Here is a 26,911-nt window from a genome sequence, read left to right as displayed (position 1 = left end):
CACAGCCAGACCATCATGAAGATTTATAGGCCTATCTTAGGTTTGGGGGTAGGATTAGGATGAAAACAGCGCTCATCTGGAGAGATTTTGCGAGATTCTGTACGTAGTAATATCCCATCTAGCCACTATTTTACTGCCCTAATCTGACATTTGTTTGAGATAAACTGGATGGGTAAAAATGTTTGGTGGGATGTGATTTATTCTTGGGAAACTGAAAGGGTTTTACATGGAGTTACATGCAAACATAGAGCCAAGTGTATGGGAGGGGCTGACCGAAAGGTCATCCGAAAAGTCCGGATGAAGTCATTTCAGAGAATTGTTTCTAAACACATTATAAATATATTGCTGAAAGACATTACAAAGACTTTAAACTATGTAGTAGTGAGTTAGATCGTTAAACAGTTTTTCCACATTTCTGTGTTCAGGATTGTTTGGGCGGGGCTAAAGCGGTGGCTCGATGATGCACTGGAGCCACCATTTAGGCCCCGCCCCTAACACGATCACAAGCATCCATTCAGGTTGCAGTGGTATTTGAAAGTTAAAGGCAGGGTGCATGATGTTTGAAAAACACTTTGGAAAAGGAAGTCGGGCCAAGTACTAAAAAACACTTGTCGCCAATTAGCAGTAAGGGGTGTGTCTACTGACCGACATCATTGCCTGGGTTGCGTATGTGTGGGGCGGGTCTATCAAAAGAAGGTCCATATTCTATTGGGGTAGGGGCGTGTTTGTTTAGGTGTTTTCAAATGTCAACACTGGCTTTCAGAGATCATGCACCCCACCAGTAAGAGAAACAGGTAGCTTTTCCGCGAGTGGGTGTGGCTTCAGTGCAGAGAACTGACACGCCCCCAGGGCTTGAAATCAGAGAATCCTATCTGTTTTTCCAAGATTTTAATGACTTCTTTTATTTATTTATTTTTTATCATTTAGATTTGGCTGGGTGGTTAATAACACATTTATTATCAGACTTTAAAATATAAAAATGTATATAATTCAATGTTATATTCTGAACAAAGAGGTATTTATGTCTTCGAAATAATATGCATGCATCAATGAAACATTCTCAATAAAGCCAAGAATATGTTAAATAAAAGTTCATATAAGTTTTACTTTATTGTCTTGATCAAGCAAGTACTTAATTTCATGTATTTTCGTGAGTCACCTTTACAGGCAGACATAAGGATGAATGGCAGCATTTCACACAAAGTGTTTATCATTCTTAAAGTAAACAAAGCCAAAGGTGGCATCATAAACCTCAGGATGACCTGACCAGGCTCGAGGGTGAAGGAGGTTACGGGAGGTCACGGCCTGGTTTGAGCTCCTCACAAAATCACTACAAACTGTTCTGGGTTATTACTGCCATTGTTTCCATCTGGCACAGTCATCGCTCTAAAAGAAAACAAGTGTTTTCCTCCATCAAAACAGTTTGTACCCTAAGCTCATGAAGTTGTTTTAAAATTAAATTAGCTGTAAACTTTCAGTAATCTCTTACAGTTCCCCATCTGATACTCGACAAACACGGCGCATTGTAATATAATCCACATTCCACTATTTTCTTCAGATTTATATCGAATTTGATATTTACATTATGTGTCCATCAGCTGGACTTTAATGGTTGTAGACGTTTGGCTCGGTTGTATCTCTTCAACCAATCAGCAGATCTTTTTCTTTTGAGAATAGAGCTCACACAAACATCCCAATATAAGATTTTATACAAAGTTGTTTTTGATAAAAGTGTGAGCACATGCAACATTTATTATTGGGAGATACTGAGGGACATTGTGGATGAGATGTTTGGCAACTGAAATGTAAGCGCTTTCCAACTTTTATATTAACCTTCTGATGTCGACATATGTGTAAGAGAGACACATAGGAAATTGCAAGAAACTGATACATTCATAGTGCCATATTTGTGTTTATTAAAATGATAGGAAAGATTTGTAATGTCTGTGTTTAGTATTATATCCAAAACAAATCTGACAAAATGAATTATCTTTAAAACTACACATTTAATGACTTGCAAAGCAAATTAGGGTAAAAGAGAGGAGAACGTGCATTATGTCTCACAAAAGGACATATGAAGAGCTCTGATGGGAAGTGCATCTGACATGTTTTCTTGTGCAAATGAGCATTTTTCCTCAGACTCTTAATGGATTTTGCCAACAACTGGTATTTATGATTATCCTAAGGCCAGGATTAGGCGGATTTAAAGTGAACATATTTGATGAACGTGTAATACGTGCCGAGAGCATTCGGTTTATATCATTGGCTCATCATAGGCTTTGGCATCTGAGCTCTTCATAAATACTACATATACACTGACAATACGGTGTCATGTCATTTCGTATGTATTTTACAAGTATTTGTATGAATTTGTACTAATTTCATTTGTACATTTCAGTACAATCTGCTTTCGCCCTAGTGATCTTGGGTTCAGGAGCAGGTTGATGGGTGTGGGTCTTCAATTTATGGTTTTTTTTCTAATAATCATACATTTTTGGACATATTCATACAAATTAGCTACATTGTAAAATACTTCAAGACTGTAAAAAAGATGGACAACATGTCTCCATAAACTTATGCTGCGTACACACCAAACGAGAAGCTTCATGTTTCTTGCTTTAGATTACTCGCGGGATGTAACTTTGTGTTATGCGAAGTGAGTTAAAGCAACACCAAAGAGTTTTTTTTTACCTTAAAATAACGTTTCCAAAAAAGTTTCGGTGGTTCATCCACTCAAAACAGGGTGAATGGCACGTTCACATTCGCTTTGCAGCCCTCTATCGGCCAAAACCGCACTAAAGAAGTTTCCAACCGACGGGTAGTGGTCCTGTAGTCCGAGTGAATACTGCAAAAACTTGCTTTATGGCAGACCTACAATCCAATCAGAGCCAGCTATGCTGCAGTATTTACGACAGTGGTAATGAGCAATTACGCTTCTAACCTGTAGGGGAGCAACGAGCAATAAGTCTTTTGTGTTGCTTTAACATATTTTCAGTTTGCGCGAAAACACGTTTGAGGCAAATAGCGCATGTTTTCACAGAAATCACGCTGTCCGATTCGTGTAATTCGCATCGGCCCGTGCAAGTTCACTTCTATTTGTGTCTTTGCATTGACTTTGTATGTAATCTGCTCACGCAAATAGTTGATGTTGCGTTTGGTGTGTACACCCCATTACACTGTAGAAAAATAAAACCAAAAAATCCCAAAAATTGTCGCTTACATCTTGCGCCAATGACGTAATTTGTCTGTGCAGTACTGATTGTAAAGCGGAGCGAAACTCTTTGGTTATTTTTTTAGGCGCGATGCTAATGGTCTAATCACATTCAATGGATTGTGCTAAGCTATGCTAAAATGAGCATATTTTTTAAAAAAGCGGAGTGTCCCTTTAAGGACATGCACATGACAACAGGACCTCCATTCGTAATTTTGCACACATGGCACTTTACACAAACCTAAAACTCGAAACTGACACAACACCTTGTGATTTCCTTGTCATAATATACGCCACAGTGGTCCTATTACCCCGAATCTGTTACCATATTAGAACCAACCCAAAAGATAACAGAGCAGCTTGAATTGAAATTTTCGTCTTTAAAGCACTGTATCAGGCTTTGAAGCCAAACTTATAAGAACCTGAATGAGATAAATCGAAAAAAACAAAGATTAAAAGAATATTTCATAAAATTGTGATGCACCAGCGTGAACTTACATATTATGTAATCACATGAAAAGGTCATGCATGACGTATGCGAAAATACCGCTCCGGTGTTTACAAGTGTGGAAAAAGAGGACAGTTTTGACGTTGTTCTATGTGGATGATACTAATTAATGTATTTGTGCAGCCCAGTCCCACGAAATGACGTACCTATAGTCACGTAATTTTGTTATTCTTTTCCGTGATACTGTCACAAATTTCCGCATTTTTACGTGATCATATCACGAATTTCTGTTCATGTGTCATTTTCATGTATTGGTTACTCAACTGTTTTGTCCTATTTTCTTACAATTTTTGCTTCGGTTTAGGGTTAGATTTACATAAAATGACATCCTTAGCCAAACCCAACTCTAACCCTTACGCCAGGCGACAATGGCTTAAAATTTAGAAAATATAAAAAAAATTGTATAATAAACCAAAACTTAAAGTGACATCCTAACGCAAACACCAAATCTAACCCTAAACCGAAGCGAAAATGGTTTAAAAATAGGAAAAAGCAGTTGAGTAACCAATACGTGACAATGACAAATAAACAGAAATTTGTGATACGATCGCAAAAAAAAAAACGTGTAAATTCGTGACAGTATCACGAAAAATAATCAAAAAATTACGTGACTATAGGTACATAATTTTGTGAGACTGGGTAGCCTTGTGTCAGTTTATTGTTTAAAATGGTCCGCAAGTGTGCATTTCACATATGTAACGTGTGACTTTTCGATGTGATTGTGTAATACTTAAGGTCGCGCTGGCGCATCTCACGGCTAGTGCCAGACGAAAAGTGGTTTAAAAGTACATGTTTTTATTTTATTTTATTGGCAAAAATGGTGATGTTTTTCGTAGATAAGACCCTTTTGGCTCAGTTGGGATCTTTTAGAAGCTGTAACTGTAAACTGTTGAGGTCCACTTAAGTCCACTATATGAAGAAAAATCCTGAAATGTCTTCCCTTAATAAACATAATTACTTTTTGACTGAAGAAAGAAATACATAAACACTTTGGATGACATGGGGGTGAGTAAATCATCTGGATTTTTTTATGAAATTGGAGTAATCCTTTAAGCTAGCATATATAGACGAATGTCTATTTAACGACAAAAAGCACCATTATACTCGTCGATAAAAGCCCACAAACTGCAGCCTTCTTTGCAATATATTGTTTTTAGTTTAACCGTACTTTAAATATGTACTTTCTCACGCTGCTTATGTAACAAACCAAAACCATTGCTGAGGTTTGTGTAAAAAATTACTGGCATTCGCCACTAAAATCTATTAACCAATTCTTTCTAAATCAATGTTGGTCAAGCTCTGACTAATACCCCATACTCATGTCAAATGTACAAATACACATTTGCTGTCCAACTCTGTATTATTTTCTCTCTTGGTTCTTGGCTCCTCTCTTCTTTCCCTCAAGCTTCCCTCCCTCACAACGTTTTGATTTCTGCCGCCTCCAGCCACAAACAGTGATGCAATCCACAGACTCCTGCGTGCAATAACAGGGCCTGGTGAGCTCTAGAGCAGGGCAGGGCGCTCGGCATTTCTCTCTCTGTCTGAAACAAATAAAAAGACTGGAGGATTTGGAAAAAGAAAAGGGTTGGAATAGCGAGAAGCAGACTGAAATGAGACATTGTTTAGCCTGGTGTATTTTCGGTTAATTTGTGCTCTGGTTGTTTTTTCGTCTAAGTGGATTGTTTAACTTTAGGAATGAGGGTGGCATATTGTCAGTGTGCTTTGGGTTTCTTCAAAGGTTTAGGAATGATGTAACCTGACTTAATCTCAAGGCATCTTAACAGACAGGAATGTAATCGCACGAAAACTGGAGGCACAAACTCACGAAAGGTGAAAACCAAAATCTTCTCAGACTTAAGCGTTTCTCACATAAAGAGTCGGGAACTTAAATGTTAGCAGTTCCAGATTTCTAACAAGTCCTGGCTTCTCTAGAAATGCTTTAATGTGCTCACAAAGGGCTTTTAGGGCATCACTAAGCGGTTGAAATGTTGAAAAAATAAAAATCCTACTGTTTTTTTACTCAAGTCCTCATAAATAGTACTTTTTCTTTTTTCATTGCTTCAAAGCAGCATTACAAGAAAGATAAAGAATAAATGAAAACCACAGGGAAAACAGACAGATAAATTATTAAAGGTGCAGTGTGTAATTTTCAGAAGGATATCTTGTCAGAAATGCAAAATAATATACAAAATTAAATTATCAGGGGTGTATAAAGACCTTCCATAATGAACATAATGTTATGTGTTTATTGCCTTAGAATGAGATGTTTTATCTACATACACAGCGGGGTCCCCTTACATGGAAGCCGCCATTTTGTGTGCAACTTTTTTTTATCTCCAGTTATCTCCAACTATGACAGGTTTGTCCGGTGGCGGCTACCGTAGCTTCTCTATGTGTTTCAAAAGCAAGAGGTGAGCAGTGGACTGAGCCGTTGGTTGCAATTCTCAACCTCACGACTAGATGCCGCAAAAATTTACATTGCAAATTTAATTGTCCTTATTTAATAAATTGTAATTTAACTCTTTCACCGCCACCGTTTTAAAAAAAGTTGCCAGCCAGCGCCAGCGTTTTTCATGATTTTCACCAAAGTTTAATGCCTTCCAGAAAATGTTCTTCTTTAAATATATAAACATACAATATACCAAATGAAAGAACAGACCCTCTGCTTTCAAACAAAAAAAAAACGTTTCATCCTACCTTTAGTGGTTCTTTTGCAATCAGCTTTTGAATTTTGCAAAAACACCATATTTTGAGCAAAAAGCAGAAATAATTCCATTTTTGTGACGGACTTTTCATAGAGATCCCATTCAGAGCGATCTTTAAAACAGACACGGACATGCAGCAGCTTGCCATGGGGCAAAACTTCCGGGTTTAAAAAGTTGCGGAAGGGCGCCACCTGGTGGATAATAGCGGTATTGCGGAAAGACGGAAAATCTCGTCATTGGCGGGGAAGCGTTTTCTCTTACTTGACGAGATATCTCGTCAATGGCGGGGAAAGAGTTAACAACATGGGATCCAAACAGCATATGGCTCTGGGCCGGATCTGCGCCGAAGTCGGCATCTCCTGTGCGCATTCGGCCCAGAGTCGTCTGCTGTCTGTGATACTTTTCTTCGACTATCAAACATGTAGTCACTTAATATGATAAATAACTGTGGTAATATTAAACTTGACATGTCTTTTCCTTAAAGGGACACTGCACTTTTTTTGAAAATGTATCATTTTCCAGCTCCCCTAGAGTTAAACATTTGATTTTTACCGTTTTGGAATACATTCAGCCGATATCTGGGTCTGGCAGTACCACTTTTAGCATAGCTTAGCATAGTCCATTGAATCTAATTAGACCATTAGCATTGCACTTAAAATAACCAAACATGGCTGCAGGAGTAGCAATGATATTACGCAGTGCCCGAAAATAGTGCCCTTGGTAACTTTCAATAGCAGGGGACTATTTTCAGGCACTGCATAATCTCATTGCAACTTCTTGCAGCCATGTTATGGCATCAAAGTCCTTGATTATTATGCCAGAATGAGACTATGGGCCCTATCTTGCACCCAGCGCAATTGACTTTGTCAGTGACGCATGTATCATTCGTATTTTGCACCGGCGCACAGCGGGTTTTTCCCTCCACAGACGCACGTCGGCAAACTAGGGAATGAACTTGCGCTCCCTGGGCGGTTCAGCTCAAAAAAAGAGGCGTGTTCCGGCGCAAACCATCCCTGATGCTATTTTGCAGTTTCAAAAAACAATTGCGCCACTGACCAGAAAAAAAAAGTTTAAAGTCAGTGGCGCGTTGCGCGTTGTTCATTATGCTATTTTAAGGGCGCATGCTTGACCATAATGTATAGCGTGCACAACGCGCATAAACTTTGCATTTAATCTACACAGATGCAACAGTTATTTTTGCAAATCATAAATTGTTACACTAAAAAATATTAATACACGGAAGGGGAATCATAGTGGTGAGCATTGTGGTGATAGTTTTTATTTATTGTGTAGCTGCGTTAAATAATTCTCATGCAAATAACGATTAAAATATTTTCATAAGTTTGTTGTGTGGCTGCTGTATTACGTTTATTTTATGTAAATAATAATTAAAATGTTTTCATAAGAAACCTTAATGTATATGAACTTGATTTGTAAGAGTAATTTGGGGTTATACCTGGCTTGCGTTTCTTGGGTCCGATTTCAAAGCCCCCAAACCCTTTCAGCGGTGAGGGTGGACGCAGCGATGTCCTCTGCTGGCGTCAGGTCCTAAGGCAGATCCCCCTCCCGTTACATGGCGTGCTCCAAATTTATGCTGGCAAGCTTGGGATTCCCCCGTCTCCTGACATCATTGTAGTGCTTGGCGCAACGATATGCCAGCTGATGAGACTGTGGCTATTTTCCTCTCACGCCTGTTTAACCTACGCTGATTTAGGCGAGTTTCTTGAATCCCCATACAAAATAACCTCTCTGTCTTTGACTGCTCTTACAAGAACATCGGTCTCCTCGGCTGTGAACCGCTCCTGGCGTGCGCCTGGTAAATCCGTCATAATAATAGCAACCCGCCATGGAATTTGCGCCCTTGCGTTTAAAGGGAATGTTGGATAGCGTTCTGATTGGTTTATTTGACGTTACGCCCAAACCACACCTATGAATAATGAACCTACTTCAGACCAACCCCTTATTGATTTGCGCCCGGCGCAAGAGTTATTTCTCACGCCAGGAAAATAGCAATAGCGCCCAGATCCGCCCACAAACTCACTTGCGCGTTGCGCTTCGCACTTGCGTTTCAGATCGTTAAAATAGGGCCCTATAGTTACTAACCATATCGACCTAGAAAATCGCAACATTAAATTTTCCGTCGGTCTTAGTACACGATGTAACTATGGAAAAGACCAGTTTTAAATAGGAAAAATATTGAAACTCTTTGGTTATTTTTGAGCGCGATGCTAATGGTCTAATCAAATTCAATGGACTAGCATTTTTAAATTAGCATATTTAAAAAAGAGGTGTGTCTCTTTAAAAGAAAAAAATATATAAGAGCAAGAGTTTTACATTTCAAAAGGAATTCTCCAAAAATACAGCAGTGGAGAAATTATATCAACATCATCAAGTGCACCCCAACACCACACATCTACAGATTGATTGTAGCAGACCATTACAAGAAAATCTATATTACCAAAATGTACAAAGAACGGTAAAGAAGAAACTCTAAAGGATGCTGCTTTTTCCATACAATGTAGATAAAGTTGTCAGTCACTAACATATTGCTTGCCTTGTTGAGTTTCACAAAAACCATGCAGGAACATGCTTCCCTTTTCTGTGAATTATTATACAGTACAGCTGGGCTACAAGTACAATAAAAGTTGTCACATTTCATCAGCCTGAATGAGAATCAGTAGATCAAAAATCCCCATGTATTTCCCTCAGTCCAGCTGCTTGAGAAAGCAATGCAGATATAATTCTGTATAGTCGTGCTTTTTCCAGCCCCATGCAAAAGTCCTTTGTTTGATCTCGAATGTTTGCCAGTGAACCGTCAGAGTTGCATTAAGTTTCTAAAAACAGGTTGTGAATGGCCTTTGACTGAACGGAGCGACCGGTGAAATCTAATGGACCTTAAAGTAGATGCAGAGCGCGATTACAGTCAGTTTACGGTTCGTGCATATTTCTGCCGATTGTTCCTCAGATCCGCCCCTTTACTCAACCTGAGACGGATCTTCCCCGGAGGCACACGTGGTCACCGGAGGAATTCCGGGGGATTGGCACCTGGCTAAATCCCTGGAACATACGCACGCTCACTTCTTCCACTCTCCTCTGAGACCGTGCGTGGATCCTGTCTACACAAACACAACATTCCTGTGCGTGCAATTAAATAATCCACAACGCAGCTTGTGTGGACATGCAATACGACGTGTCTGTCAAATACAAAGTCGCTGCCGAGGAGGTCAGCGAGTGCAATTGTTCAATTGTAAGAAAGAGTTCGGCCGGGGTCTGTTTCCATCTGGAAAGCAGAGCCGTAGCTCAACCCTTTGGCCATTGGGTGGGGTGGTAAATGTCTAGGCGTTTAGAGAGGGTCTGGTGTTCTTTTTATCCCACACTGCCACGGATTTACGGGATCTTACGAATGCATGGAAACTCGGCTCGGTAAGCAACATCCCTCTGCCATATTTCAGCATTGCTGTAAGTTCTGTGAATGACAAATGTGAGTCTAAGCACTCCGCACGGAGGCCCTCGTGTTTTTAAGGGGATTTTGCTTTTAAGCATAAAACACAAAGCGACTGCATGCTGAGTTCATGCCAGCGACGGGTGCAGTGGGTATATTTCACATTTTGGGAAGCTTATTTCCTGGATTCAGATATTATGGCAATGCCACATGAGAAACTAACTCTTTCTCTTTTTAACTTAACTTTCTGACAGGAAAGCCTGAGGCGTGTCCCTTTAGGTGTATGGGAAAACTTAAATCTGCTGTAACTGGATAGGAGATGATATGTGGCTATCGGCAGCTTCACCTCGGGGAATATCTTTGGCATCCTGGTGCTTCACATCATATAAAGATGTGGTCGTTTTTTTCATCGCCTGCACAAAAGAGTCCTCTGGTCTGCGGTATTTTGACAAGCACCTGTGTACAAACCAACCAGCGCTGCAAACGACAGAAGGTTTCGAAAGCCGCGTGTTTAGGCCAGCAGGCCGCAGGGGACGGAGCGAGAGACAGGGTGGGGGTTTAGCTTTCGAGACCAAAACACACCGCAATAGGAAGAAAACAGGAAGATGTAGAAACCAAGAACAGAAGTACGTAATTGGCTAACAAAATGAGATGATATTAAACTGGACGTGCTGGGCTGAATTATCTTATATATCACACAAACACATAATATAAAGGATTGTATATCTTTGAAATCATTTTTGGAGTAATGTTAGCCAGCTGATGAACAATAAAACACTGAGAGCCAATCAAAATTGTTTTAAGTTTGAAAGACTTTACTTTAAATGCAACGTAACTTAGAATAAATATATAATGTTATCAGCCATTAGTGTGGATGCTAATATATCTTTAAAGTTATCATTTATAGTGTGAACGACCTTCAACAGCTGTTTACGTTTTTAACAAAAAAATGAAAACTTTTTGTTCATGCATACATAACAATGATGGCATAAAAAGGTAAAGTTTTAATAAAAGTTTTCGAAAAGACCATATTGTCGTCTTTGTGTCAACGACAAAAATGCAAATTTGTGAAAACGGTGACATCGTGTGTATTCACTGAGGGACAATCTTCCGATCTCTCTGATGAAGCCAATACGGAAGTGATTTAAACTGCAACCAGCCACCTCAGCTTCACCCATGTCTCGCCTCTTTACCTATTTTCGGATATCCGCGAGTGATGCGCAGTGACGCGCGGACAAGATGCCGATGGCAAACACCACCTACTTTAAGCTTCAAAAACGATCTTCAGAAATCTATGCTTGACGTCACGGACACTACGTCCATCTTTTTTACAGTCTATGGTATTCACATTACAATTTTCAACATCATCGATTTCAGACATTTCAGACATCGCCATCTACTGACCTGGCATGCATAACACTGACTTAATACTGGATCCGTGAAAACAACTTTGTTGTCAGCAGTGGTGGCCGGTGACTTGATATGTGAATATGTGTCCGGAGTGTCGTGTGTGGCTCGTCATGTCAAAGTATTTGTTGCATCATGTGGTTCGGGTTCGGCCGAATCCTAGATTTCTTTCCACCGAAACCGAACCCTAGGCTTGTGTTATGCTGATCGACGTCACACATCGATTACACACATCGGGTGCTGACGTGGAGATAAGCTTTTTCTTTCGGTGAGCCTTAGGGGCGGTTCACATTTTCCGGTCACACCTGGAAAAACGAGCGTGTCGCACTGCATCGCTTTCATTATGCATAGGCTTATGGTAATTGTCAAAATAGTTTTTCCCACATGTCATCCTGGCATAATGTTGCTTATCCTTTTTTTACAGTTAAAATCAAATAAAATGAAATATACACTGCTGTGGACGTTGTTTACTTCATTAATGTGTTTTACTGTGTTACTGGATAAGGATGCGAGTAGGATTCGGTATTCTGTTTCGGATTCGGCCGAACCCAAAAAATCTGGATTTGGTGCATCCCTATTTCAAATACAAGCCTGCTGCAAACGCGTCGTAAGGGTTTATGATAAAACAGACGCTCACGTTTACGAAATACTTGCAAAACACTAACTAAACACTTAAAGGAACAGTATGTAAGAAATGTATATCAATTAATCATAAAATGGCCCTGATATGTCACTAGACATTTAGAAATCATTTTCATTTCAAATACTTATATCACTTATAACAGTGGTCTGGCCAGGATATTGCCATTTAAAAAGTGGAGTTGCAGCCCTCAACTGATGTTTATGTTGTCATTTTGTGTATTGGCCACCAGTTGGGTGATTGCAGTACCAGTTTTAGCCACAAGTTTTGTTATTGCAATACCAGTTTTAGCCACAATCCTACATACTGTTCCTTTAACTCTGATTACACATAAGATTAAGCAAGAATCTGGCAAACGTGAGCGTCAATTTTATCATAAACCCCTTTGAAGCGTCTGCAGCAGACACGTATTTTTTACACGCACATAACACATCGAATACATATTTTATACATGACGAGCAACACTCATGATGGGCTAAATACATGTTGTGACAAACTTCACATCGTGCGCCCTCGAAAAAGACGTTTTCAGTCCTCGAAATACATGTAGGTAAAACATTTCCGCTTTTGTGTATCGTTGTCGTGTTAACCATAATTTTGCACAAACCCTACTGCTGCGTTCACACCAGCCACGGTGGAGGCGACAAGCGTGAGTGATTTCAATGTTAAGTCAATAGGTGTGTTCGACTTCATGTGGCGCTGCGCAGACCGATCGGCGGCTGACTTGAAGCAGTGCATTCCGGTTAGTAATTTTGTCCGACTTCAGCTGGCGCTGCAGGCACGTGACTGTGTCATATGGTTTTTAAGTACCGCGAGAGCGTTTTCGAGAGTAGCCGGCTAGCTCAGCCGGTGCAGCTTCTCCAGAGCGGCTGCACGGAGTTGTGATGACGTAACAGCTTTACGTGATTGGTCGCCTCACTGATGACAACGATCACGTGCGTTTCAAGTTTAATCCAACCTTTAGTTCCACTAATAAACATTATAAATTCATGATTTAAAACAGGAATAACACTTTAATATGCTTAAATATGTTATATTGTGTCGTGTAATAAAATAAAAATGAAAATTACAAACTCTATTGGTATTTTAATAATATAGACTTGTTTCCTGTTATTTTCGGGTATACAGTATAAGCAGCAATTAAAATATTCGATATAAAATATTTTGGTTGCAACTTTTTTATTAAAAGGTTTGTTTTTATCAAATTCAGCATCTAATTCACTTCATTTGCGATTAAAAACATGGAAACACGGCGCACACGTCACTACGGCAAGCAGCAGGTGTCCGGCTTGACGACTCCGTCTTCAGTTCCTCCCTCGACTGCAAGCGGCAAACCTCGCCGATCGGTCTGCGCAGCGCCGGATGATCTCAAACACACCTTATGTGAAGACGCGTTGACGCATTGATCCGCCTTGTTTGCGCGAATCGAGCTTTGCCGCGGGAAACATGGCAGTTGAAAAATTTGAACTTCGCATTAACCCATAAGGAGCTTGCTCTAGTAGTGACGGGATTACAGGAAGCGAGCGGAGTTGCAGAAGCCCCTCCCATGACGCAAATTTCAACGTGAATGACTAGAATTTCACGTGCGGCTTTCACGCGCGAATGAAGCGAGTAAACTCAAAATGTTCAAGCGGCAAATTCGACGCAGTAGACGCAAATTTGACGCCTCAAGTGCGGCTGGTGTGAACCCACAGTAAGAACGCATGCTCACCACTAGGGCTCCTGGATCCCTCGGCAAAGGGGAAGGGAGCAAATATGTGTGTCCAAAGGCCTAGTAGGACCCTGATGTGTAAGTATATCTCATTTGTGCTGGAAAAATCTTATTTTTTAAAGTATTTTATGTTATTTGTAAAAGTACCTTGAAAAGCATCACTGCAGTGAACATTGACCTGTTATTGACCAGCCATACTGTATGGCCACAATGCTTGTGTAATACCTCTTTTTCTTTCAGGTATCTACGTGCAAACCCTCTCTCTCTCTCTTTTCTATTCCTCTGTTTTCTCTTTTTTCTGTGGATCTGCCAACTTCACTGTGTGTCTGTGTTCTCTCGTTCCCCTCACATGGGGCGCCTGTTTTCTCAAAGCAAGACCGCCCTCCTCTCAATACTTGTCCCCCTCCGATGCCTGGCAGCCAGACAAGGTCAACATGACAGGATTTCTTTTATTCCTCGCTTCACCCTTTATCTCTCGCCCTCCCTCACCGCCTCTTTCGTTTCTTTGACTTAGCTCAGCTGAGTGGCAGACTCCTCCTAAACACGGAGGTCCTTTCATCTTCTGTCTCCGTGAGAGGGGGTGAACATGAGACAAAAAGGTATAGCGAGGCAGGGAGGGTGAAGGACAGGAAGAGATGCATACAATTAAGAGCTCAAATAATGCATGGAAAATAAATCTCGATGTGACAGATTGACAGATAGTTTGGCGTGCAGTACTTGGAAAGAAATTGCTTACAGTTGAATTCTTTTTTTTATCTTTTTCCATACATTTACATTTATGCATTTGGCCGATGCTTTTATTCAAAGTGACTAATTGTGTGGGTTATTTTCTATCCAGCATTTGGACAAAAAGGATTGAGCCCAGCCCGTTGGGTTGTAATTTAACCTATGCTAGGTTGTTTTATCCCATTGTTGGGTCAAATCTAAACATTTTCTGGGTTAATTAAACCCAATGGGTGGGCTCATCCATTTTTGACCCAACGCTGGGTTGAAAATAATTTTTTGTGTGTAAAGCAGTGCTTGTAATCCATTATGTTTTTGCAATCTTATATAGTTTAGGTTTTTCCATTTCTGTTTGAAAGTTGAAATTAAAAATTATGATATTTAATTTCATGGGAAGAACTGTTTCAGAGATGGATGGACTAGTCTTGATAGATGAGATAGATGGCACAAGTCTTTATTTTTTTAAATATATTGGCATTACGTCTCAATAAATTGTGCACAGTAAGACCAAAAACATAGGCAAAGAAAAAAAATGCATAGGTTTTAATTTCATGTAGACATTCTATCTCATAAATAAAGTCACAAGCACACCATAGAGCCCTCAAACAGTGGGAATTCATGCAATCTTAAGCGATGAAACCACTAAAAGAAATGTCTTGGGCTGCGTCCGAAACCGCATACTGTATAGTAGGTACTGAATTAGATGAAGTACCTACTTACTTGCCGTTGAAACAGTAGGTACTGTATAGTATGAATCCTGGTAGTATGAATGAGATTCGGACGTACTACATCCGCCATCTTGCTACATCACGTGACATACGTCGTCATCACGTCATGTCATTTCAGCGCGAAAACAGCCGCGTGCCTCTTCTTCTTCGTTGGATAACTCCTCGTCCGGGGCATCATGGGATAGTGAAGCGTCCATCGTATGCACACTGCAAAATCTAACCGGAAGTAGTAGGTCATCCGGGTACTTTTCGCATACTGTTTTTCGAATACTATGTATTCGGACATACTACTCGCCTCGCCTACTGCTTTTCGCGTACTATATAGTATGTAGTAGGCGGTTTCGGACGCAGCATTGGTTTTTATGATAGAGTTCAGATTTAAAGGAGGTTACAATTCACTGTAGAGTTTGCAGAAAGTACCAAATATTCTCATTGGACAGCCTCGACTGTGTGCCAAAGTTAACAAGGATACGAATGCAGTGGGACCGTACAACTGGACAAAAGCTAAATCCTCTGATCTTTTTATAATGAGGCAGAACTTATGAACATTCAGCTTCATCATTCAAATGTTTTTCTCCTAATGTACACCTCGAAAGGAGGGCTGGGGAACAGGAGACCATGGAAAGAAGTATGTAGTCTCATATACACTGACAGGAATGAATTTGCCCAGACAGGAGCCATACCAAGAGCCGCCCTATTTCTTTCTCTTTAAACCCCACTGCCATCCTCTATATTTCTCTTTCATACAAACATGTTTACTACAGTCTTGTTGTGGTTATACTGGAAGAGCCCGACTGTAAATAATAATAAAAATCATCTGCGCTTTTAGCATAAATGCTGGAGCTTTTGCATTTGGAAACAATGGTGGTGAATGCTGCTGTTTGGAGTTTTCCATGAAGCAAACACCGATGACTATCTGCTTGTGATTCTTCGGATGTACTGTTATCGGTCGGCAGATAAAAGTCAGCAGGTTTTTAATGTCTGATACAAATGTAATATGGGTTTTGCAATGTTCAATATAGGGCTGCAACTAACGATTATTTTCATATCGATAAAACGATAAATTTTTTCTGAATAATTAGATTTTTTTTACTAGATTTTTCACTTTTTATAGCTAAAAACAACCCTAAATCAGTGCATTCATGTGAATAAGAGTTTTCTTATGCTGGTGAGGAAATTTTGCCACAGATTAATACACCAATTTTGATCTTTAACATTTATAAAGAAAAGACGTTTGACTTTATAACTCGCGCTGTGTGATGTCACAGTCCAACTAATCGATAATGACATTCATTGATTTTTTTATAATCAATTATTATCGATTTTATTGATTAGTTGTTGTATTCCTAGTTCAGTACGTACTATACACAACCGGTGAAACATGCATATGTTTTCTCTATTATTGCAATTTTACACTTGATCGAGACTATAAAATAACACACATGAAAGTTTTTTTTACCATCTGGACAACTAATAAACGCTATTTAAAGTTGTATACAGTCCCTCAAGAAAAACGTGATTATGCGATCACATGATTCAATGCATAATCAGCCAAAGTGCGCATATTTATAAAAAGATTTAAACACTCCGCACTTTCACCGCATAAATTGCAGATTTCAGATCGCAAAATATGCGGGGCTTGCACGATTTCATAATCCCCGCGAAAATTCACATATATCTAAGCAGAAAGTTGAAAAATGTTGCATTTACTTCACACATGCGCAGCCATGTCCCCTGTTGTCATGGGAATGCTAGAAAGTGACGTAATTACGCGACGTGAACATCAATAAAAATAAAAATTTAAAGTTCACACAGTTTTTGCAAGTTCCCACAATTTCATCGCATAAAATTTCGTAAATATCCTGCATATTCCATCACATTTTTTAAGAAAAACGTGTCGCGAGATCGAGGATTTTTGCCCGCAACTAAGTTTTCTGGAAGGACTGTGTATATAAATTTAAATGTAGGGTTAGGGTTATATTATATTGAACTAGTTTTAAGGCTTTAAAGCTGCAATACAAAACTGTTTTTCTCTCTATAGCCATCTCTGTTCGAAACGTAAAATTGCAGGTGCCTTCACATATATTTACGTGTATAGATAAGCTGACATTTACGATTAAATCCAACCCGATAGCTCATTTTATAAATCATTATTTTAAGCATACAATTGTGGGTAACAGTTTTGAAAACAAACTGATTTTTGTTTATTGTTTTACTAAATAAGTTACGGATTGCACCTTTAAGCGTTCATTTATTTGACTGCTACCGAGGACCCTATACATTAATTTTTTATATATATAATTTCCAGCATGATCTCACGTGAATTAGTACTTATTTTACGAGTTGGCTAATTCTTATTTTTTATACGAAGTGAATCGTACACAAACGTATGATTATCATAAAAGAAAACAATAACAAAACCCCACCACTAACCCCATCACAGTGGCAAATCGTACAAAAATGTACGAATGTACGAATTAGACACCTTGTAAAATACGTACGAAATGCCGTGAGATTGCGTTGATAATTTCGTGATGTTTTTGTAATTGACACTTTCACCTTTTGTGTTTCACAGATGAATAACAACAGATGTACTTTGAATTGACTGGAGGGTGAGTATATAATGACAAAATTTCATTTTTGGGTGACTTTCGCATTTTCCATTTCCATGTAAGAAAAAAATAAACTGCTTAAAGAAAACCGCAGTAAAAAGTGAAAGAGGTATATGAGGATTCAGACCTCTCTCTGTGTTGACTTTGGAGCGGTTGCATTCAGATCTCAAACCACCGACAGCCCTGAGGCGCGCAGACGGGTGGCGTAAACCTTCCTCTGGTGTCCCGTGAAGGTGCCGGGGCGGGGGCGAGAGGGTCCTCAGGCTGGGGCGGCACCAGGCTCCGCGCAGCAGGGAGGACATGAGCGAAACGTTCCAAGAGGAAATGGTGAGGCCACGCTGTGATTAGTGGTTGCAGTTTAACTGCAGAAGAATGCGTGGTCCAAACCTAGCGAGAGAGACTGGCTTCACTGAGCTGTGTGATTCAGGGCCTCATATCAGCTCTGAAAGCAAAAATACACGTTTGGATACACCTTATGTTTCCAATTATCTTAAAATCCTTTAGTGTAAAGGCCTTTGGCTAAATGCTTTAAATTTGCTCTGTACTGTAGACAATCACAGTGTCTACATTCGGGTAAAGAAGGAAGAATAGCCAACAAGTGTCCAGCAGAGATCTCGGTCAATACTGCTTAAAGAAACATCCAAGCATTCATACACTCTCAGAAAAAGGGTATAAAAGCTGTAACTGGGGCGGTACCTTTTCAAAAAGTACACCTAAAAAGTGCATATTAGTACATCAACGGTATATATTGGTACCAAATGTATACATATCTCTACCTAAAAGGTACATATTAGGAGCTTTTTAAAGGGTACCATTTCGGTGACATTCTTTATTTCTGAGCGTGTATCATGAAGCTGAATAAAAGAATGAGCAGACACCGGGTATGCAAAAAATATACAATTGTTTTGATTTGCCTAACCCTATTTATATATATTTTAATATTACATTTTACATACATTTTTAAGCTTTCAGTTTTACAATATTTTGTATTTGCTTCTTGCAATGTTACAAGAATCTCAAAGACTTTAAAGAGCACCTATTTCATTGCTAAAAAACAACTTTATTTTGTGTATTTGGTATAATACGTTGGAGATGATAACTCGCATCATCGTTTACTTTGGGGTTTGAAACTTTTGCAAATCGTTAACATGTACTAATCAAAAAATTCCCATTACAGGATGATCTCGTACTCTTGATGCTTTGAATCTTACTGGGAAGAGAGTAAATCTTGTTTAAAGCGATCATGCATATCATACTGTCTTGTTTGCACCGGGCATTTTAATGAGGCTTCATAAAGCTAAAGACTTGGTACTACCAGATATTTAACAACCACCCAATTTTGAATTAAAGGTGTGCAGACCGGCAATTATAGTTCACACAGTTCACGCTTCAATTCAGTCATCACTCATTCGAAACCTGTATAACTTACTTTTAGTCTTTGAACACAACAGGACAAATTTTGCAGAATGTGACAGGTTTTGTTCTTCAATATATCTGCGTTTCCATTACCCTTTAAATTGCGCAAATTGACAATAAGGTCAATGGAAACATGTACATTTCGCAAAAAAAACTCCCATATATTGCAAAAAACTCTCTACGCTCGCATGAAGTGGTTCGCAATTTCAGGTCACCTGATGCAAGTAAGTCAATAATTATTATTTGAAGATAATGCGGTATGTACTAAAACCTCTCAGAAACATCTCAATACGTGTCTGCTTCCAAGTATAATGTAGCATTCAGACCAGCCGAGGTAGAGGCGTCAAGTGCTAGTGATTTCAATGTTATGTCAATGTAAAGCTGCGTTGATGCGCGTCTGGGGGTTTTGCGGCGCGAATGAGGCATTAAGCGTGTCTAATTGAGAGTTGCCACGGGAAATGCGTGAGTTGAAAATTTTTTACGTTGGCAAAAAAAACGCAGCGTTGACCAATCAGGAGCTTTCTCTTGTACTGACGTGATTACATGAAGCGAGCGAAGTCGCAGAAGCCCCTCCTATGACGCGAATTTCCGCGTGAATGTCTCAATGACTAGAATTTCACACGTTTCAGGCGTGAATTAAGCGAGTAAACTCAACATGTTCAAGCAGCAAACTAGACGCGATTTTGACGCCTCAAATGCGGCTGGTGTGAACCCATAGTAAAAGGCTTTTCTTGCCAATAATGTCTGGATAACACTAGGAAAAACTACATCTCAGTCGCATATCTTCGATTAAAGGAAAACACCACAATTTTTCAATATTTTACTATGTTCTAACCTATCTTTTTTCAATGCATACACTTAATCTTTGTACAGCGCGTCGCGAATGTGTTAGCATTTAGCCTAGCCCCATTCCTGCCCCCGAGGTCAAAGTGCTGCAAACTAAGTGCTCTTCCGCCATACAATATAATCAGCACGTTTTTTTTTGTGCCACCATACTAACTCGTGTAACTACACATGTAACAGTCTTTAAATGGAGAAAACATGGAAGTGTTTGGTGGCTTCCAAATTCATCCCTGTTTGGATCATAAGGAATGAATGGGGCTAAGCTAAATGCTAACACAGTCTCGACGCGTTGTACAAAGATGAAGTGCACGCATTGAAAAAAGATAGACATGTATTAATTTGTCTAAGTTGAGGTAAGAACATAGTAAAATATTAAAAAACTGTGGTGTTTTCCTTTAATGGAAACGCCATCATTTTGCAATAGTTTATTGTGGACATTTAGAGAATAACGTTAAAGTTTTGTGCCAATTTGCAATGGAAACCCAGCTTGTGTGACTTCCCACTGACTAATCGATTATTAAAATCAATGATTTTGTGCTGGATGCTTACAGAAAGTTTAGTACTAAAAGTGTGTGTGCCATACGCCTCAATGTATTTCTCCTTTTTGGCCCCACTTAAGTAAAATCTGGATGTGGGCCCCCGTTTGGTCACTGAGCATTAGAGAGCGTAATGGGCATGAATTCACAGAGGCACTTCAGGGTGGGTCATATTTGGCACACCATTCTGAGCATAGACTGGAACAAACAGCATATTCAGACCCCTCACAAAAGTACGCCAAAGTCTTCTCAGATTTCTGCAATTTTCAGCTGTGCGAGCCAGGAGCCACATCGTGCGAACGTGTATCCATTCTGTCTCTTTTGGGCACATTTTGGAGAGCGCACCAGCACACACAGCTGGAAGAGGACATACGGTAAACCCAAGACTTACGGCAATAACACGAGGTGTTTGTACAGCAACGTAAGGCGGAAAGCTGTGCACACACGCACACAAGAGCATGAGATTGACATTATCTGGCCAGGCCTGGATTTCACCACAGACAGAGTTTAAAGACATCTGCTCAGTTCGGGTCACATTAGGGTCACCATAAATTTTGAACAGTGATTTCCAAATGTCCATAGAAGAAACAGACATTTACTGTTGTTGGCACCGTGTTAAATGTATAGTGGGGTGAATCTCACATAAATTACGGTAATCCAATGACTTTATGCAAGTCAGCAGAATGCATAGGCAGTACAACAAATACTACAATAACGCTTAACGGGTGCGTAAAAGGCAAGCAAAATGAGTTTGTGAGATTCACTCTTACGGTTTGGAAAAAATAGCAAGACTGTTTAAGCACTGAGGCTCTGAAAGGTCCAAACGTCACATCCAAGAAAACTTCTCACCAAATTACAAACGGCTGTTTCGCCTTCAGGAAGCTCAATCAACCCTCTCAGATGTAAACAGGTACGCTACCTAGTGTGCAGTTCGCAAAATCAAACCATCCGCCCTGTGCGCAATCCTCAAGAGAGTTTTTGGACCCCTGGTGTGAGATGTTTCTCTCTCCGTTGGTGAACTATGTCCTGGCAGGCATCTTCTTTATCAATGGCCTCATGTGTAACAGCCAATGAGGGCAGGCTCTGTTCCAAACCACATCTCAATGTGCTCACAATTAAGCAAGGGGACACTGGAATTGCCTAATTGGATGATGGGTGCTTTATGTCCAGGCTTAAACCACAAAACGGTACATTACTAAAATCGATTCGAAATTCAAAATTAAAGTTATTTATTTCACATCTAATCTACGATTCCACACTCAAAGATAGTCGTAAGTATTTTATCTGCATCTAGGATTGAACAATGTCTGGATTAGATAAGCAAACTAAACAACAACAAAGTTATCACGTGATTCTTCTGGGTCCAACTTTCAGATCTCTTTTCTCAAAAACCATTAATTGACAGTCACAGTTTCAAACCCAAACCTAAAAACACTTGGAAAATAGGTCAGGTGCTACCCTAAATGACCGTGCTATGCTTATATTCTCATAACATCACTTAAATGTGGCATGGAAATGAGCCTGAGAATGAGATGCAAGGTTGCTGTGCCATCTGAGTTCATTACACTGACTTACCTTCGGAAAAACCTCCTGGATATGTTATGGCACTGGTCTCCACCTTAAACTTTCCACAGGGAATGCTTGATCCAATTCCTTACGATTGCCAAAGACGACTCAGGGAAGGCCCGCCAGATATGCAAGGATATATGTAGAAATGTCTATAAGATCACTGTCACCAAAAGCTGAATAATCTAATGCAGTCTGAACGCATTGTCGGCATACACATGACAGTGATGGGAAAAAAGCAAAAATGAAAGACTTGAAACGCGCGAACTAGACAGATAAATATAGTTTATGTCAGTTTCAGAAACCCGTTAAATGTATGTCAACACCAAAACGGTGTCCGTAATGTGATAGATTACTAATAATGCGCAAACAAAAACAAATGTGACCGCTGTCTTGTCGTCAGGGCGCATCGCTTGCTGGCGACGCTGGTCCAGAGGGGTTTTTAATGGGTGGTCGTGCGCAAAGGCGATGGAGAGGAGACGTCCCCTATTAAAAGCTTCGAGTCCGGATTCTGTCACCGTTTAATTTTTGCTATTTAGTTCAGGTTCTTTGCTGTCCCGGGGCCCAAATGTTGTCCTTGGAGACAGTGAGTGTTGATGTGGGTCTCCAGCACCCCGGACGCGAGACTGTCCGTGTCTCCTCTCCTCGGGCGCAGCGCAGGGAGCGGAGCGGATCTGAGTCTGCCAGCTCAGCGCATGTCCGCTGCTCCGCCCCGTCAAGCATTGAGGAGGAGGAGGAGGAGGGCCGTCCTGGGCTGACATCCAACATTTCTCCCTCCCTACAGCTCTGGCAACATATTTTATTGGCATGGTAATAACGCTTTACATTGCCAAAGCTTTAATAAACATTGCCGTCCTTAAACCCTTCCCGCAGACTTCCTTAGCGATTTATTTTGTCCACTATAGTAGATAATTTTTTTGCTAATGTTATAAGTCATGTATTTTTAAGTTCACCTCCTGGAAATATACCGTAACATAACAACATAACATTTGACAATGTTCAAAATCATGCATTTTAAAAACACCTTAATAATAAACTGTAAAAAATGTGTTGGTTTAACTTAAAAAGTAAGTTACCTGGCTGCCTTAAAATTTTTTGTTAATTTAACTTAAAAATTATTTGTTAACTCAAAAAATTGTGTACAAAATAAATAAATAAATAAATAATTTTTAAGTTTAATTAACTCGTTTTTTGCAGCGTATAATATAATATAATATAATATAAAATGCCTTACATAAATACACTTTAAATAATTATCTGCTGCCTTACATTTTTTGTTTAATCAACTCAACTCATTAAAATAATTTATCTTGACTAGAGATGAGTTGTTAAAGGCTAAATTATAAAAAATAGTTGAAAAAAGTCAAATTCATTCGCTAACTTCAATGGATCAACAAATTTCTGATTTTTTTGGATCAATTCATGTCTTGTCAAAATAAATAATAGATTGACATAACTTGTAAATTTGAGTTGATTCAACAATAAAATTTAGGGTAGCAAATATTTTTTTTAAAGTTTGCTTTCCTTATAGACCTACTTTCTATAACTACATTTATGGGCAGTTTAGTCCTAGACTAAAAAAAAAAAAAAATGTAAGAGCTGTCCAAACTGAAAACAACTTGAACTGGTATATCTTAAAATACATCAGTGCCTTTTAGTAAGGCATGTTTGTTAAAACTAGTTACATTTCCTAATAAAACTAAGGTCTAGTCCTAGCCAATTCCTGTCCGGGAAACCACCCCATAGAGTTTAACTAAGATTTATCTTTAAACTAAAATACAATTAAATCGTAATACTTGACAAAATCTAAAAAAAACACACTTATGTATTGAAATAACACACATCTAACAACACTTTGAGCAGTTGTACAATGACATGAGGGCATATAGCCTAATAATATAAACTTAGCAACTTTCATATGCACCAAACACTAAAATAAAGAAATAAAATCTGCAGGAACAAATTGTGTTTTAAATGTTATAATGGATGTAAATTATTTCCCAGTTGGTGTCTGATAGATTTGCCATGTTGGACTTTCAGGTCGGTGGATTGTGAATGCCCATCATTTGTGATTAATTAGGCCATGACGTCAAAGTGAACAATGCTGTTTCCAATTCAGAAGAGACACAGCTTGTCCTCTTTTAGTGTTTGTTTCTGCCTGTGTTTGCTGGAGAGCATCGCGATGTGTCTCTGTGCACTGATCATTTATTATTATTGAAAAGTATTTAAACTGTTTGTTTTTTAAGTTTTGTATTTATTTGGTGCTTTTCCAAATGCATTTTGTTTCAACACATCATTAAAGAAAAAGCATTTTAGTAAAATGTATTCCATACGTTCTCATTAAGCAATGCCATTTAAAGCTTCAAATAAAAAATATCCCAATATATTTGTTTATAAACACAAAGAAAAAAATTTCTTGCACGATTTTTGAGAAACACTTTGGAAAAGGGAGTTGGGCCGACTATCAAAACACACTTGTAGCCTATCAGCAGTAAGGGGCGTGTCTACTAACCGACATCGTTGCCTGGATTGCGTGTATATGGGGCGGGTCTATCAAAAGAAGGTTCATAGATCATGCACCCCACCTTTAAATTGTTATTAAAGTAAGTTTAAACCAAACACAGATTCACAGCAAATTTCACGTGCATATGTTTATGTCCATTGCATTGAAGTCCAAAGACCTGAATGCAGATTTACAAGACAAAATTTCTTATTAAGGGGGACATATCATGAAAATCTGAGTTTTTTCATGTTTAAGTGCCATAATTGGGTCCCCAGTGCTTCCATCAACCTAGAAAACATGAAAAAGTAAAACCCAGTAACTTAGTTTTGGTTAAAAAATAGCTCATTGAAATCTGGCTCCTCTTGTGATGTCACAAGGGGATAATACAGCCCCTTAATCTGCACTGTTCAACCACATATTAAATGACACACTCAAAAACTGCACAAATTTTTGCTTACACCTACAAAGTGGCAGTTTTAACATGCTATAATAAATTATCTATATGGTATTCAACTACTATGGTAGTATATGGAGCTAGAACTTCACATACACACTCTGGGGACACCAAAGGTTTATTTTACATCTTTAAAAAGTCTTATGAAATGTCCCCTTTAAGACTAAAATGCATGTTTGAGCTGCCTTAAAGGGATAGTTCACCCAAAAATATAAATGTTGTCATCATTTTCTCATCCATGTTGTTCTAAACCTGTATGACTTTTTTGTTTTGATGCACACAAAAGAAAATATTTTGATAAGTGATGATAAGCACACAGCTTGTATCCGTTGACTTCCATAGTAGGAAAACAAATATTATGGAAGTATTATGATAAATGAAGAAGATATTTTGATAAATTATGGTAAGCACACAGTTGACGTTTCCATTGAAATCCATCGTATTTGTTTTCCTACTATGGAAGTCAATGATCAGCTGTGTTCTTACCATCATTTATCAAAATATCAAATATCAAAAATACTCACTTTTGGGTGAACTATCCCTTTAACACTGAGAGTGATCTGGATAAGAACTAAATCGACCACTAGAGGGCAGCTGCTTAAACCTACACATATGTTTTGTTAAACCAGACAAATTATAAATAGTCTTGTCCTCTATGTTAGATCTTATTACGGAATTATTTGCAAGTAGAGACTGTGTGGTATGTCGTCATAGACAGATATAAAATATACTGAAAATTCTTTTTTTTTTGTATATAACATTTAACCCACCTGTTTACAGAGAAATGTGACTATAATTTAGTATGGTGGTCACTATTTTTGCATAATATTGTAATTCTGTTTAAAACAGAGCAGTTTTCCTAGCAGTTTTATTATAACATTTTTTTTAAGATGTTCTGCTGCTCTTTCTGCACGAATAATACAGTAATAAAAAAAATACAAAATGGATCTAAAATATATTCTAAAACTATACAATAATTTAAAAAAAATGTTTTGCTTTAAAACAAATTAAATATCTGACTGCAACAATATTGCGATTGCATTTATAAGTTCACGCACTGTTCTCTGTTGTCCACGCGTGCTCGACAGCTCGCGTCCGTCCACGTTCACGCATTTGAGTCGCAGTCAAACACATTTCCGGGTTCTTCATGACCGCTCCCATTTTGTTTCTGTGTGTGTGATTTGTGCTTCGAGCAAGCGATTAGGTAACTCGTGTTCCTCCTCCTCCTCCGACTGCAACTTTCATGCACCCAAAATGGTGTGCGCGCATCGAGCTGAATGTCTCTCCTCCTCTGACTGCCAGCGCGTCAGCTGATCCTCATGTTTCACCTCCAGTCAAAGAATAACAATAGTCCATTTACATGCACTTTCAATAACCAACTTAAAAAGATTTTATTATATATACATTATGCGCAGTATGTATTTTAGTTATTTAAATTCAAAAGCGCGCTTGTTGAAATAATAAAAAACAAGCATTTACCACATTAACTGACTTGTATTTGTGTTTGATTATGGACTGCATGACGCATGTGGTATGTGCCATATGTTTGCCTTTATAAACATGAGATCTTACATAAAAAACGTAAATACATGCAGCGACCAGATTAAACAAATGTATAGCAACGATGCGTGCATTTTGGACATGCACGTCAATATTGCCTACTGGCATTTTAAATGCAGTGCGCTTTTCTGTCATACAATAAGAAATCAAAAAGTGGTTGTTGGGTTAAAGGATTTGATGTTGCAATCGCCTTTTGTTTACATGCAAGTCGTTATTTTCGTCGGAAGGAGGGTTTTTGGTAGTGCAATGCTGTGTGTGATTCCTACCAGCTGTTTCCCGCCTTGAAAGACATCCGATCAGCTGCAAACACACACACACGTACGTCCATGCAGAAGGAGGGAGGGAA

General features: G+C 39.0%; 1 protein-coding gene across 2 annotated transcripts in view; it reads right to left on the bottom strand.

Moving 5' to 3' along the window:
- The window catches only part of glis2b (GLIS family zinc finger 2b), a 37,799-nt gene extending 15,023 nt beyond the window's left edge, over positions 1 to 22,776 (bottom strand). The window contains exon 1 of one of the 2 annotated variants that reach the window (XM_065278151.2): positions 22,058 to 22,776. The gene's annotated coding sequence lies outside the window, so the exon portion shown is untranslated. The remainder of the gene's footprint in view (positions 1 to 22,057) is intronic. The other variant, XM_065278152.2, reaches the window with a different exon arrangement.
- Between the last annotated feature and the right edge of the window lie 4,135 nt (positions 22,777 to 26,911).

Source organism: Paramisgurnus dabryanus, chromosome 3 (assembly GCF_030506205.2).
Source record: "Paramisgurnus dabryanus chromosome 3, PD_genome_1.1, whole genome shotgun sequence".
Lineage (NCBI taxonomy): Eukaryota > Metazoa > Chordata > Actinopteri > Cypriniformes > Cobitidae > Paramisgurnus > Paramisgurnus dabryanus.
This window is presented reverse-complemented; position numbering and strand designations above follow the sequence as displayed.